The sequence below is a fragment of the Loxodonta africana genome, chromosome 6 (genome assembly GCF_030014295.1).
Source record: "Loxodonta africana isolate mLoxAfr1 chromosome 6, mLoxAfr1.hap2, whole genome shotgun sequence".
NCBI lineage: Eukaryota > Metazoa > Chordata > Mammalia > Proboscidea > Elephantidae > Loxodonta > Loxodonta africana.
The window spans coordinates 57323347-57335593 of record NC_087347.1 but is presented as its reverse complement, the minus strand read 5'-3'; the positions used below and the strand labels follow the sequence as shown (position 1 = coordinate 57335593).

At 38.4% G+C, this 12247-nt stretch overlaps 1 long non-coding RNA gene across 1 annotated transcript in view; it reads right to left on the bottom strand.

The window, feature by feature from the left end:
* LOC111749429 (uncharacterized) overlaps positions 1 to 12247 on the bottom strand; it is a 44753-nt gene that overhangs the window by 26751 nt on the left and 5755 nt on the right. The window contains exon 2 of the long non-coding RNA XR_010322270.1: positions 5761 to 5906. This is a non-coding gene — a long non-coding RNA (uncharacterized LOC111749429). The remainder of the gene's footprint in view (positions 1 to 5760; positions 5907 to 12247) is intronic.

The following is a 12247-nucleotide window of genomic DNA, read 5'->3' as shown; positions in this document are numbered from 1 at the left end:
TTCTAAGCTATTGTGGTCCTTGGCATTGCCTTAATGTGACCACAATCTAATGTTTTAATAGCAAAAGGTAAGGCTCTTTCTGCCTTTGTAAGCCCAAAATCCTCCATTAACTGAGCAGCTGTGTATGATTAAGAATGTAAATAGGCACGAGAGGCTGATTCCATTTCCAGCTCCCCTGCTATGAATCACCTACCCAGGAACACAGTTGTAATGGAAACATAACTCCTTTCTAAAGCAACAATTAACTTGCAGGCATACTGCAGCAAGACAACATGTCTTTACTAGTCCTACTGCACTAAACAAACACAGCTCCATTTTCTTTAAGACATTTGGAACAATTGACATGTAGTCAGGAAACAAGGGTTTCTCTGTTTTTCATATTCTGAGAAAAGAAAAATATTAAGGTTTGCCTTTCCAGTAATAGCAACCTAAACTCCAGATCTTGTGGCAGACGAAAGATTTTTTACTGAGGATGCAGTATTTTTGATGCTGAAAGTAGAGTGCATTATTTAAGGCTGTTCAGATCAAGATGGGGTTGACTTGGTTTACTTGGCCAGCCTTCACCCAGACTCATGTGTTTGACTTACAGACCAGGATGAAATCCACTCTAATGTCTGGAGTTGTGAAGAAACCATGCTATACAATTTTACCAATCATTTAACACAAGGGATGCATTTCAAAGTCTAAGTAAAAGACACTGGTTTTATAAACCTGAGTAAAAACAATACTGAGTTATCTAAAATCAGAGGCTATAGCTGAAGCTGAAGGTGAATTAATTCAGTTTCACACACTGTCCACTGTATATAAGCTATAGTGTCAAGATATAGGCATACTTTTTCTTTTCGCCACAGATAGTGTGATGTTAAAAGAAGAGGCATAAATAGCATTGATATGTAAATAAAGTGACTTCCTACATTCAAAACAGGCTCTTAAAAAATCTGTGACTATTAATTCTTAATACTGGTCCAAAGACCACAAAACACAAATTGGAAAAAGGAAAGCAACCCAAGGAAGAAAACTCAGTTAACCACAGTGATCTTTAACAGTCATACTTCAAAACTGAATAAAGTAATAATAATAAAAATATCATCATTCACATATACTGATTTATCTTTTGACTTTACATCATCTTTCTAAACACTAGATAGTAGCCATACAAGCTACAATCATCATCTCCACTATTCCCTTCACCTCATGTAGGAAGGAACCACAGTGGCATGTAGTGATGAGAGCATTCCAGGAAGATTTTAACACAATCAATTAACCACATTATCCTGAGTTATCCAGGTATGAGTCTTTCAGGTGTTTTAATGTAATAAACTGGATTATTTATTCAGCTGGCTCTCTCAACTTTGGTTACAGAAATCTAGCCTAATAATCAAAGGAAAGTGGAATATCTGAGGGTTGTCCATGGTCTGAGAATTTTACAAATTCAACTTAAAACTTTAACTAAAAATTTTAAATACTTATTTTTTTACCAGGAAATCAACACAAAGTGTTTCATACTTTTATTTGAGGTTTTATTTATAAAATTTCAACTTCATGGCATTTATTTTTGTTTATAGATATACATTTTTCTCTTTTTATTTTCTGAAAGTCACTGGTATGCTTTTGTTTCAATAGAAAATTACACTAACAAAAAGACAAAGGGCAGATCCTGCTCACAGAATTATGGACCTGTGAGCCCTGGTGGTGCAATGGTTAAGTGCTCACCTGCTAACAGAAAGGTGGGCAATTCGAACCACCAGCCTCAGGAGAAAGATGTGGCAGTATGCTTCCATAAAGTTTACAGCCTTGGAAACCCTATGGGGTAGTTACACTCTGTCCTATAGGGTCGTTAGGAGTCAGAGTAGACTTGAGGACACCCAATCACACAATTGATTTTTACATATTCACTTGTTATGGATTGAATTGTGTTCCCCAAAAATATGTGTATCCATTTGGCTAGGCCATGATTCCCAGTATTGTGTGACCGTCCACAACTTTGTCATCTGATGTGATTTTCCTATGTACTATAAATCCTGTCTCTATGATGTTGATAAGGTAGGATTAGCAACAGTTATGTTAGTGAGGGAGGACTCAATCTACAAGATCAGGTTGTATCTTAAGCCAATCTCTTTCGAGATATAAAAGACAGAAGCAAGCAGAGAGACAAGGGACCTTATACCACCAAGAAAGCAGCGCCAGGGGGACCCGGGATTCCTGCGCTGAGAAGCTCCCAGACCAGGGAAGGACTGATGACAAGGACCTTCCTTTAGAGCTAACAGAGAGAGAAAGCCTTCCCCTGGAGCTGATGCCCTGAATTTAGACTTCTACCCTCCAGGACTGAGAGAGAACAAACTTCTGTTTGTTGAAGCCATTCACTTTTGGTGTTTCTATTACAGCGGCATTAGATAACTAAGACAGCCATGATTCCCAGTACTGTGTGATTGTCTACCGTTTTGTTATCTGATGTGATTTTCCTTTGTGCTATAAATCCTACCTATATGCTGTTAATGAGGCGAGATTAGCAGCAGTTATGTTAATGAGGCAAAACTCAATCTACAAGATTAGGTTTTGTCTTAAATCAATCTCTTGAGATATAAAAGAGAAAAGGAGCAGAGAGACAGGGGGACGTCATACCACCAAGAAAGCGCCAGGGGCAAAGCACATCCTTTGGACCCAGGGTTCCAGGGCTCAGAAGCTCCCAGACTGGGGAAAGATTGATGACAAGAATCTTCCTTCAGAGCCAACAGAGAGAGAAAGGCTTCCCCTGAGTTGGCACCCTGAATTCGGACTTCTAGCCTCCTTGACTGTGAGAGAATAAATTTCTCTTTGTTAAAGCCACCGGCTTGTACTTCTGTGGTAGCAGCACTAGGTAACTAAGACATAACTCTTAATGCTAGGATATATGCCCTAGTCAATCAGAAATGCAACACTGGTTGCTTGATTAGCACTGCTCTACAGTATTCCGTAAGGGGTTAATGAAACAAGAAACTATAGGTAGTTTCTCTTACACACCTTCTCTGAGAAATCTTAAAAATGACAGGTTTCCACTTCTAATTGGGAAGGGAAGGTGGGGAAACTTCAAATATTCAAATTAAAAATACCACTTAATTCCTTAAGAATTATTCATTTAATTCTAAATAGAATTATTTTTAAAGCAAAAAAATACAAGCTTTGTAATACCCCTTTGTAAGGTTGGATTTATTTGTAACAAGATTATTAACCAATTATTTTTTTCAAGTGGTTTTCATAAATAAAATTACTGAAGCTATACTGTTTATGAAATCACTCAAGCTGACTAGAAAATCTAAAGCATGTTATAATAGCTTTCTATCCATTCCCAAACCACAGTTTGATGGAAACTTTAAAATGGAAAGTACAGCACTTAGAATCTATTTATTTTATAATTATAATTCAGTCTGGAAAAATAAAGAGGTAGCAGTACAATGTCAGGCATTAAATGGAAGAGTGTAATATGAATGCTTCCCCCTTCATTTACAAGTATGTTATATTCTGATTCAATTAAAAATTATGATATATAAAATATTCTCAGGCCAAATCTTCTCTGACAATATTTTAAAGACATCGACATATGCCCCAAAAATAACATCAGTTTTTCCACACAGACAAGGCTTTAGGGTCAAAACTAAGATGTGTATGATTTAAGAATAAAACAAATATCAAAACCAGGAGTAGGGAAATTTAAATCATTTTTATAAAACAGAAAAATAGTATTATGTATCCAAAAAACAGGGAGCTACTGAAACATTTCCATCAATAATTCTAAAAGCTAAACAAAATAACACAGAATTTTTTAATTAATATTCTATTGTGTTTTTGGTGAAGGTTACACAGCAGTTTAGGTCCCCACTCAATAATTTCTATACAAGTTGTTCAGTAACATAGGTTACATCCTTCACAATGTGTAAATATTTTCATTATTTCCATTCTGGTTGTTCTGTTTCAGAAATTTAGGGGCATAAGCTTCTCCACATACACTTTGAAGCTAGCTTTACTTTGCAAGGAAAATATTGTCTAGATAAATAATCTTTGTTAAACTTAATATACGCTACAGCTATCATTTTACGGGAGCCTGGTGGCACAATGGTTAAGCGCTGGGCTGCTAATCCAAAGGTCAGCAGTTGAAACTCTGCAGCCGCTCATCAGGACAAAGATGTGGCAGTCTGCTTCCATAAAGACTACTGCCTTGGAACCCCCGTGGGGCACCTGTACTCTGTCCTATAGGGTCACTATGAGTCGGAACCAACCAGAAGGCAATGGGTTTTTTGTTTTACAGGTATCATTTGGCCATCTAAGTTGGCCACTGTAAAAGTCTAAATTACCAACTAATTACTGTGATGGTTAATTTTTTGTGTCAATTTGGCTAGGCTAAGGTGCTCAAAGAGTCCTGGTGGCACAGTGCTTAAAGCACTCGGCTGCTAACTGAAAGGTTGGTGGTTTGCGGCCACCAGCCACTCCACAGGAGAGAGATGTGGCAGCCTGCTTCTGTAAAGATTGTCGTTGTTCTTAGATGCTGTTGAGTCAGTTACAACTCATAATCGCCCTGTGTTCAAACGAATGAAACACTGCCTGATCCTGTACCATCTTCAAAATCATTGCGATGTTTGAGCTCATTGTTATAGCCACTGTGTCACACCATAAATCCATAAAGATTACAGCCTTGGAAACCCAGTGGGGCAGTTCTACTCTTTCCTGTAGGGTCACTATGGTCAAACTGACTCAGTGGCAATGGGTTTCAGTTTTTTTAGTTAAGGTGCCCATTTGTTTAATCAAACATTAGTCTAGATGCTGTTATGAAGTAATTACATGTGATTAAATCAGTTAGCCTTAAGTAAAGCAGATCATCCTCTGTAATATGGGTAGGCCTTACCCAAACAGTTGAAGGTCTTAAGAGCAGGAAAGGGGTTTTCCTTAGTGTGTATTCAGCCTCTGGAACACAAATAGACATCTTGCCAGAACTCCCCCACTCTTCACTCTTCCTACTGCCTGACCTAGGGATTTGGGGGCACAAGACTACAGGAATTTCCAGCTTGTCACCTGACCTACAGATTTTGGCATGAAACAATTCCTTAAAATAAATCAATCTCTTGCCTTTCCTTCCTTTTTCCCTTCCTCCCCCCTCTTTCCCTTCCTTTCTCCCTCTTTCCCTTTATCCCTTCCTCCTTCCCTCTTTCTCTGTCTAGATAGATAAGGAGACAAACGTATAATACATAAACAGAGATTACATTTCTGTTTCCCTAGAGAACGCTAAGACAATTACCAATACAATATTATCACACATCTGCAGTATTTTTTTACTAAAGCTTTGCTTCTTAATCTAGAAGCTAAATATCTATGGACTTGAATGGTTAAATATAAAGGCAAATTCAAAGTTCCTTTTTTATGTTTATATAACAGCATTAATCACGTTACCTAAATTTTTAGTCAATTTATGTATCTTACTGATGCATTCAGGGGCGGATTAATCAGTAAGAGTGGTACTCATAGGCTTACCTGTATTTACTTACAAATCTGTAGTGTACAATTCCACATGTGATGTGGTGAAAAATAGGTGAAATTCTGCACTACAGATTAGTAAGTAAACACAAGTAAGCCCATGCATACCTTGCTTATTGGGTAATCCATCCCAGGATGCATTTATAAAGTAACTCACTTGCCTTAAGAACATCAGCTATTATATCTACCTAAATTTTTACTATGCGGGAAAATGGTCATATATCTATTACCTTGAAATAACATAAATCAAAACCAAACCTGCTACAGTAGAGTTGATTCTGACTCATAGCGACCCTATAGGACAGAGTAGAACTGCCCCATAGGGTTCCCAAGGAGCGGAATTTGAATTTGAACCGCTGGCCTTCTGGTTAGCAGCTGAGCTCTTTACCACTGCACCACTACGGCTGCAAAACATAAATCAAAGGACGGTAAAACTATAATTTTTAATTAAAAAAAATTCTACATTCATATTTTCCCAAACCCTAAAGCATGACTAAATCTGGCCTCACTCATTCTTCCTATTCTCATCACGTAATTACTCCCACTCCATATACCTGTAAGAAAACCATTGCATAGTCCTTCATGTTCCACAAACCCATTATGCTTGTGCTCATTCCATTCTGCTGCCTGGAAAATATGATTTCCCCTTCACTGTCCAGAAAAGGTCTGGGCTCACCTTCTCTGTAAAATCTCCCTCAGCTCCTCAGAAGTATAGGTTGGCTCTGTGTGCTGTCAGAGAAATTTTCCTTGCTACTATACTAGCCTCTATACTATTACATACGGTCGCTATCTATGTGTTTTGTTCCTAAGTTATATTGAATGTTTCCTTGACACCAAAATCTGTTTTAATCATCTTTTTGGGCCTACCGTAATACCTGAGGTAGGACCTCAACAAATGTCTTTGAAAAGAGATAGGAGGGGAAGGAGAAAGGAAGAAAGAAAAGAAAAGTAGTTAGATGTTAATCTTAATAAGTCTTCCTCTGTTTTTTTTGGAAAATTACTGGAAGCACAAATTTTCACATGGTTAACACTGTACTCTAATACCTAGAACCACAGCAGTGAGAAGGTACATAGGTGTTGCACAAACACCTGGCTTTATTACCATTAATTTTAGGAAAATAAAAGTTCAGAGTTATTACTTAATTGATAATAACAGTAAGATCTAATCTGGTTATAAGAAAACTTATTACTAGTAAGAATAGCTTCCTAATTAAAGAATAGTTAGGAGTCTCTCTCTAAGCAAAGCTTAGAACATACAGGAAAGGAAAGAAATCTAGGAAGAAGTTTAAAGCAGAAACTAACGTTTATTTGGAGCAACTGTTTCCCAGGAATGAACTGCTACAAGCTAATGGGGTCAAAGACACTCAGTGGTTCTCCAGAGACCCTCTTCTATTCAAAAAGAGTTTTCAAAATAAAGTGGGGGTGGAAGAAGAGGCTAGGGAACTGCTCCTTCGTGCACCAAATGAATTCTCAGAGAACTAACATCTGTTTCAGTTTACATAGTTTAAGCATGACTTTATGCATGGAAATTAAATTTAGGCATCATGCCTAGGAAGAAGCCTGTCTGCAAAAGGACTATGTATACCATCAGCAGCTGGAATTTGTATAGGTTCACATTTTACACAGCATAATATCCTGTGAGCCACCAGTGACTCCAGTCTCAAAATCCAAATGTCACAGAACAGCATCCTAACACTCATGAAACTTTTATAGTAGAAAAGGATAAGACAGTGAAGAGGGAGGAATCTGATTCCAAAAACAATAGGGAGGAGTTCTGGTGATTTGAGATTCATGAGGCTTTTGTACATAAAAACAATTAAAAATCCACAGATCTGTTTTGCAGTTCTTTTATTGAGAAATGTTCATTCTGCAACATTCCACTAAGCAGGCCTATTTACAAATTAGACATTAAAAATAATTTTCTATTTGCTAACAGGATCATTATAATTTCTGATTTAAACAAAAAACACATTACCGTCCACTGGATTACGACTTATAGCAACGCTATGGGACAGAGTAGAACTGCCCTATTGAGTTTTCGAGCCTATAATCTTTAGGGAAGCAGACTACCACAGTTTTCTCCAGCAGAGCAGCTGTTGGGTTTGAACCACAGGCTTCTTGGTTAGGAGAATAGCGCTTAACTACTGTGCCACCAAGGACTCCTTAAAGTTAATACCAAGCCTGCAAAAATAACGATGTACCTTTGCTGCCACCATGTGGTAGGTCTGTAATTTTGTAGTTGTAGTTTAAGTTTTTAAATATTTTCTTCGTATTTAGTTCTGAGGTCATCACTATCGGCTCAGGTTTCTGGTATACAGATATTATACACTTAAAAAATGTAGAGTCTGGATTTTAGAACCTATTATACCTCCACAGCAGTCAAAACAGCCTGGTACTGGTACAACAACAGATACATGGACCAGTGGAACAGAATTGAGAATCCAGACATAAATCCATCCACATATGAGCAGTTGATATTTGACAAAGGCCCCAAAACAGTCAAATGGGGAAAAGACAGTCTCTTTAACAAATGGTGCTGGCATAACTGGACATCCATCTGGAAAAAAATGAAACAAGACCCATACCTCACTCCATGCACAAAAACTAACTCAAAATGGATCAAAGACCTAAACATAAAATCTAAAAGGTTAAAGATCATGGAAGAAAAAATTGGGACAATGCTAGGAGCCCTAATACATGGCATAAACAATATACAAAACATTACTAACAATGCAGAAGAAAAACTAGATAACTGGGAGCTCCTAAAAATCAAACACCTATGCTCATCTAAAGACTTCACCAAAAGAGTAAAAAGACTACCTACAGACTGGGAAAAAGTTTTTAGCTATGACATTTCTGGTCAGCGCCTGATCTCTAAAATCTACATGATACTGCAAAAACTCAACTTCAAAAAGACAAATAACCCAATTAAAAAATGGGCAAAAGATATGAATAGACACTTCACTAAAGAAGACATTCAGGTAGCTAACAGATATATGAGGATACGTTCATGATCTTTAGCCATTAGAGAAATGCAGATCAAAACTACAATGAGATTTCATCTCGCTCCAACAAGGCTGACATTAATCAAAAAAAAAACACAAAAGAATAAATGTTGGAGAAGCTGTGGAGAGATTGGAACACTCATACACTGCTGGTGGGAATGTCAAATGGTACAACCACCTTGGAAATCAATTTGAGACTTCCTTAAAAAGCTAGACATAGAACTCCCATATAATCCTGCAATCCCACTCCTTGAAATATATCCTAGAGAAATAAGAGCCTTTACATGAACAGATATATGCATACCCATGTTTACTGCAGCACTGTTTACAATAGCAAAAAGATGGAAGCAACCACGGTGCCCATCAACTGGTGAATGGATAAATTATGGTATATTCACACAATGGAATACTATGCATCAATAAAGAACAGTGAGGAATCTGTGAAACATTTCAAAATATGGAGGAACCTGGAAGGCATTATGCTGAGTGAAATTAGTCAGTTGCAAAAGGACAAATATTGTATAAGACCACTATTACAAGAACTTGAGAAATAGTTTAAACTGAGAAGAAAACATTCTTTTGTGGTTACGAGAGGGGAGGGAGGGAGGGTGGGAGAGGGCATTCACTAATTAGATAGTAGATAGGAACTACTTTAGGTCAAGGGAAAGACAGCACACGATACGGGGGGGTCAGCACAATTGGACTAAACCAAAAGCAAAGAAGTTTCCTGAGTAAACTGAATGCTTCAAAGGCCAGCATAGCAGGGGCAGGGGTGTGGGGACCACGGTTTCAGGAGACATCTAAGTCAATTGGCATAATAAGATCTATTAACAAAACATTCTGCATCCCACTTTGAAGAGTGGCATCTGGGGTCTTAAACGCTAGCAAGCAGCCATCTAAGATGCGTCAATTGGTCTCAACCCACCTGGATCAAAGGAGAATGAAGAACACCAAGGACACAAGACGATTACGAGCCCAAGAAACAGAAAGGGCCACATGAACCAGAGACTACATTATCCTGAGACCAGAAGAACTAGATGGTGCCTGGCTACAACCGATGACTGCCCTGACAGGGAACACAACAGAGAATCCCTGAGGGAGCAGGAGAGCAGTGGGATGCAGACCCCAAATTCTCCTAAGACCAGACTTAATGGTCTGACTGAAACTAGAAGGATCCCGGAGGTCATGGCCCCCAGGCCTTCTGTTGGCCCGGGACAGGAACCATTCTGGAAGCCAACTCTTCAGACATGATTGGACTGGACAATAGGTTGGAGAGGGATGCTGGTGAGGAGTGGGCTTCTTGGATCAGGTGGACACTTGAGACTATGTTGGCATCTCCTGCCTGGAGGGGAGATGAGAGGGTGGAGGGGGTTAGAAGCTGGTGAAATGGACATGAAAAGAGAGAGTAGAGGGAAAGAGCAGGCTGTCTCATTAGGGGGAGAGTAATTGGGAATGTGTAGCACGGTGTATATGGGTTTCTGTGTGAGAGACTGACTTGATTTGTAAACTTTCACTTAAAGCACAATAAAAATTATTTTAAAAATGTAGAGTCTGTTAGATAATTTACATATTAAGGAATTATGAATCAGTGAATAATGCAAGAAGCAGTGCACTGAAATAACTAGAAGAACAATATGTTGTCTTTCCTTCAAAGAGCATACCTCTGTTAAGATCAAAACACGGACAGATCAAGTATCAAAATAAGACTTAATCATATATTTGTATTACAAAGAGTGGTAGAGAAAAATTTAAGTGCTCTGAGTAGAAAGTAGGACTCTGCACATGACTGCTCGTGGAAGAGGACTTAGAAGTTTCATGGCTGTTGGAAAGGAGTCAGACATGCAGAATGAAAACAAGAGGACATTTCAGAAGAAGTAACATTAAACAAATGCACAGATGTAGAATAATCAGGGAAGGCTTAGGGGACCTTGGCTATAGTGAAGCCCATGGAAGTGAGAGAAAAACAAAAAAAAGATTAGCAAGGTTAAGTCAGGACAATTTGTGGTGGGCCTTTACTGCCAGCCAAGAAGGCTAGATTTTAGCCTATGGGTAATGGAGAGTCATTGATTCAACATAAAATGCATTTTTCCCATTGTAGCAATGAGCCCTTTGCCACATGAACATCTGTGAGTTTTATGAGAAAAGAACTTATTTCCCAAACTGAGAACAGCTCATATCCTCTAATCCTTCACCCTAAGTGAGTAATTTGCGGTCACGGAGACCTAAAGTCAAAGTCAATCACTGCCAAATCTCCAGAAGGGGGAAAAAAATCAGTAAAAGAGGATGAGGACTGGACCCCAAAAAAAAAAAAAACAGGAGGTAGTAAATAAACTATAGGAACCAGGCAAAGAAATTTATGAAATGGGATACCTTCTTCCTAATATTTCACTGAAATCTACCATTATGAGAGGATGGGGTTTGCATTGTAGGGAAAGAGGTCCACAAAGAAGAAAAAATGCAGAACCTTCCACAGCAGAGGGTAATATACTGTGTCTTGGGGAGCAGAAGGGTTAGGTAAAGGAAAGGTGAAGGGTCAAGATAAATGTAAGCTGAGACTCAACATTCGTTCTACTGGCTCAAAATGAGTGAAGTAAAATTTCAAAAAAACAAAAAGTTTACTGTGGGTCAGATTTTATCGGATGCTAGGGTCGCTATGAGTTGGAATCGACTCGACAAAGGGTTTTATTTTGATTTGTTTTTAAAGATGAAGTCACAGAGCTCTATGAAGAATTAAAAGCTCCAGAGTGAAGTTCGAATAATGGTTCCTCAATCTTCACACATGCGACAGCATGGGGGAAATTCACGCACACAGCCCTCTGGGGAAAGTACAGTCATTCTCACAAAGATACAGTAAAAGTTCATCCTGTAAATGAAAACATCTTCCCAACTGTAACATAAAATACACAGATGCTCCTGCCCACTACAGGAACAGCTCTTTACATTAATATGTACAGCAAAATAGTCTTGCTTTCTTTTCCCTGTATTCTCCTCCACACTTCAAAGTACCTCCTGGGACCTGAAGATGCCTAACAACAGTACCATTACAGAGCTTTCTGTCCCTTACTGGCCACGTCTTAATATAAGACACAGCAACATTAGATATTAAAGTCTTTTTTTAAGTCTTAAATTTTGGAGATAAGTAAAATCCATAGGCAGGGCTTTCTTGTATAATAGAGGGGCAACATGCGAATCTAGTCAAACAAGAGTACTCCTTCCTACTAAATATTACTGGTAAAAAAAGAAATACATACACACACACACACACAAAGGAATGATATTCCCTTCCCTTAATCAGAAGTATCAGCAGAATATAATGGAAAGAACACTAGACTGAGTTTATCTTATTATTCTTTTTCTAGCCTCTTAAATCCAAGGTTTAATCTATCTTCAGTTTTATCTGTGTTCTAACAAACGCCGTTTAAAGACACAAATTTTCCTCTGGATACTGCTTACTCTGCAGTTTTGATAAGTTACTGCTCTCGTCATTTATTTCAATAGTGTTATGGTCTAATTAAGGAGCTCTGGTGGTGCACTTGGCTGCTAACCAAAAGGTCAGTGGTTGGAATCTACCAGCCGCTCCACCAGAGAAATGTGGCAGTCTGCTTCTGTAAAGATTAAGACCAAAAACCAAACCCAGTGCCATCGGGTTGATTCCGACTCATAGCGACCCTATAGGACAGAGTAGAACTGCCTCATAGGGTTTCCAAAGAGCACCTGGCAGATTCAAACTGCCAAACCTT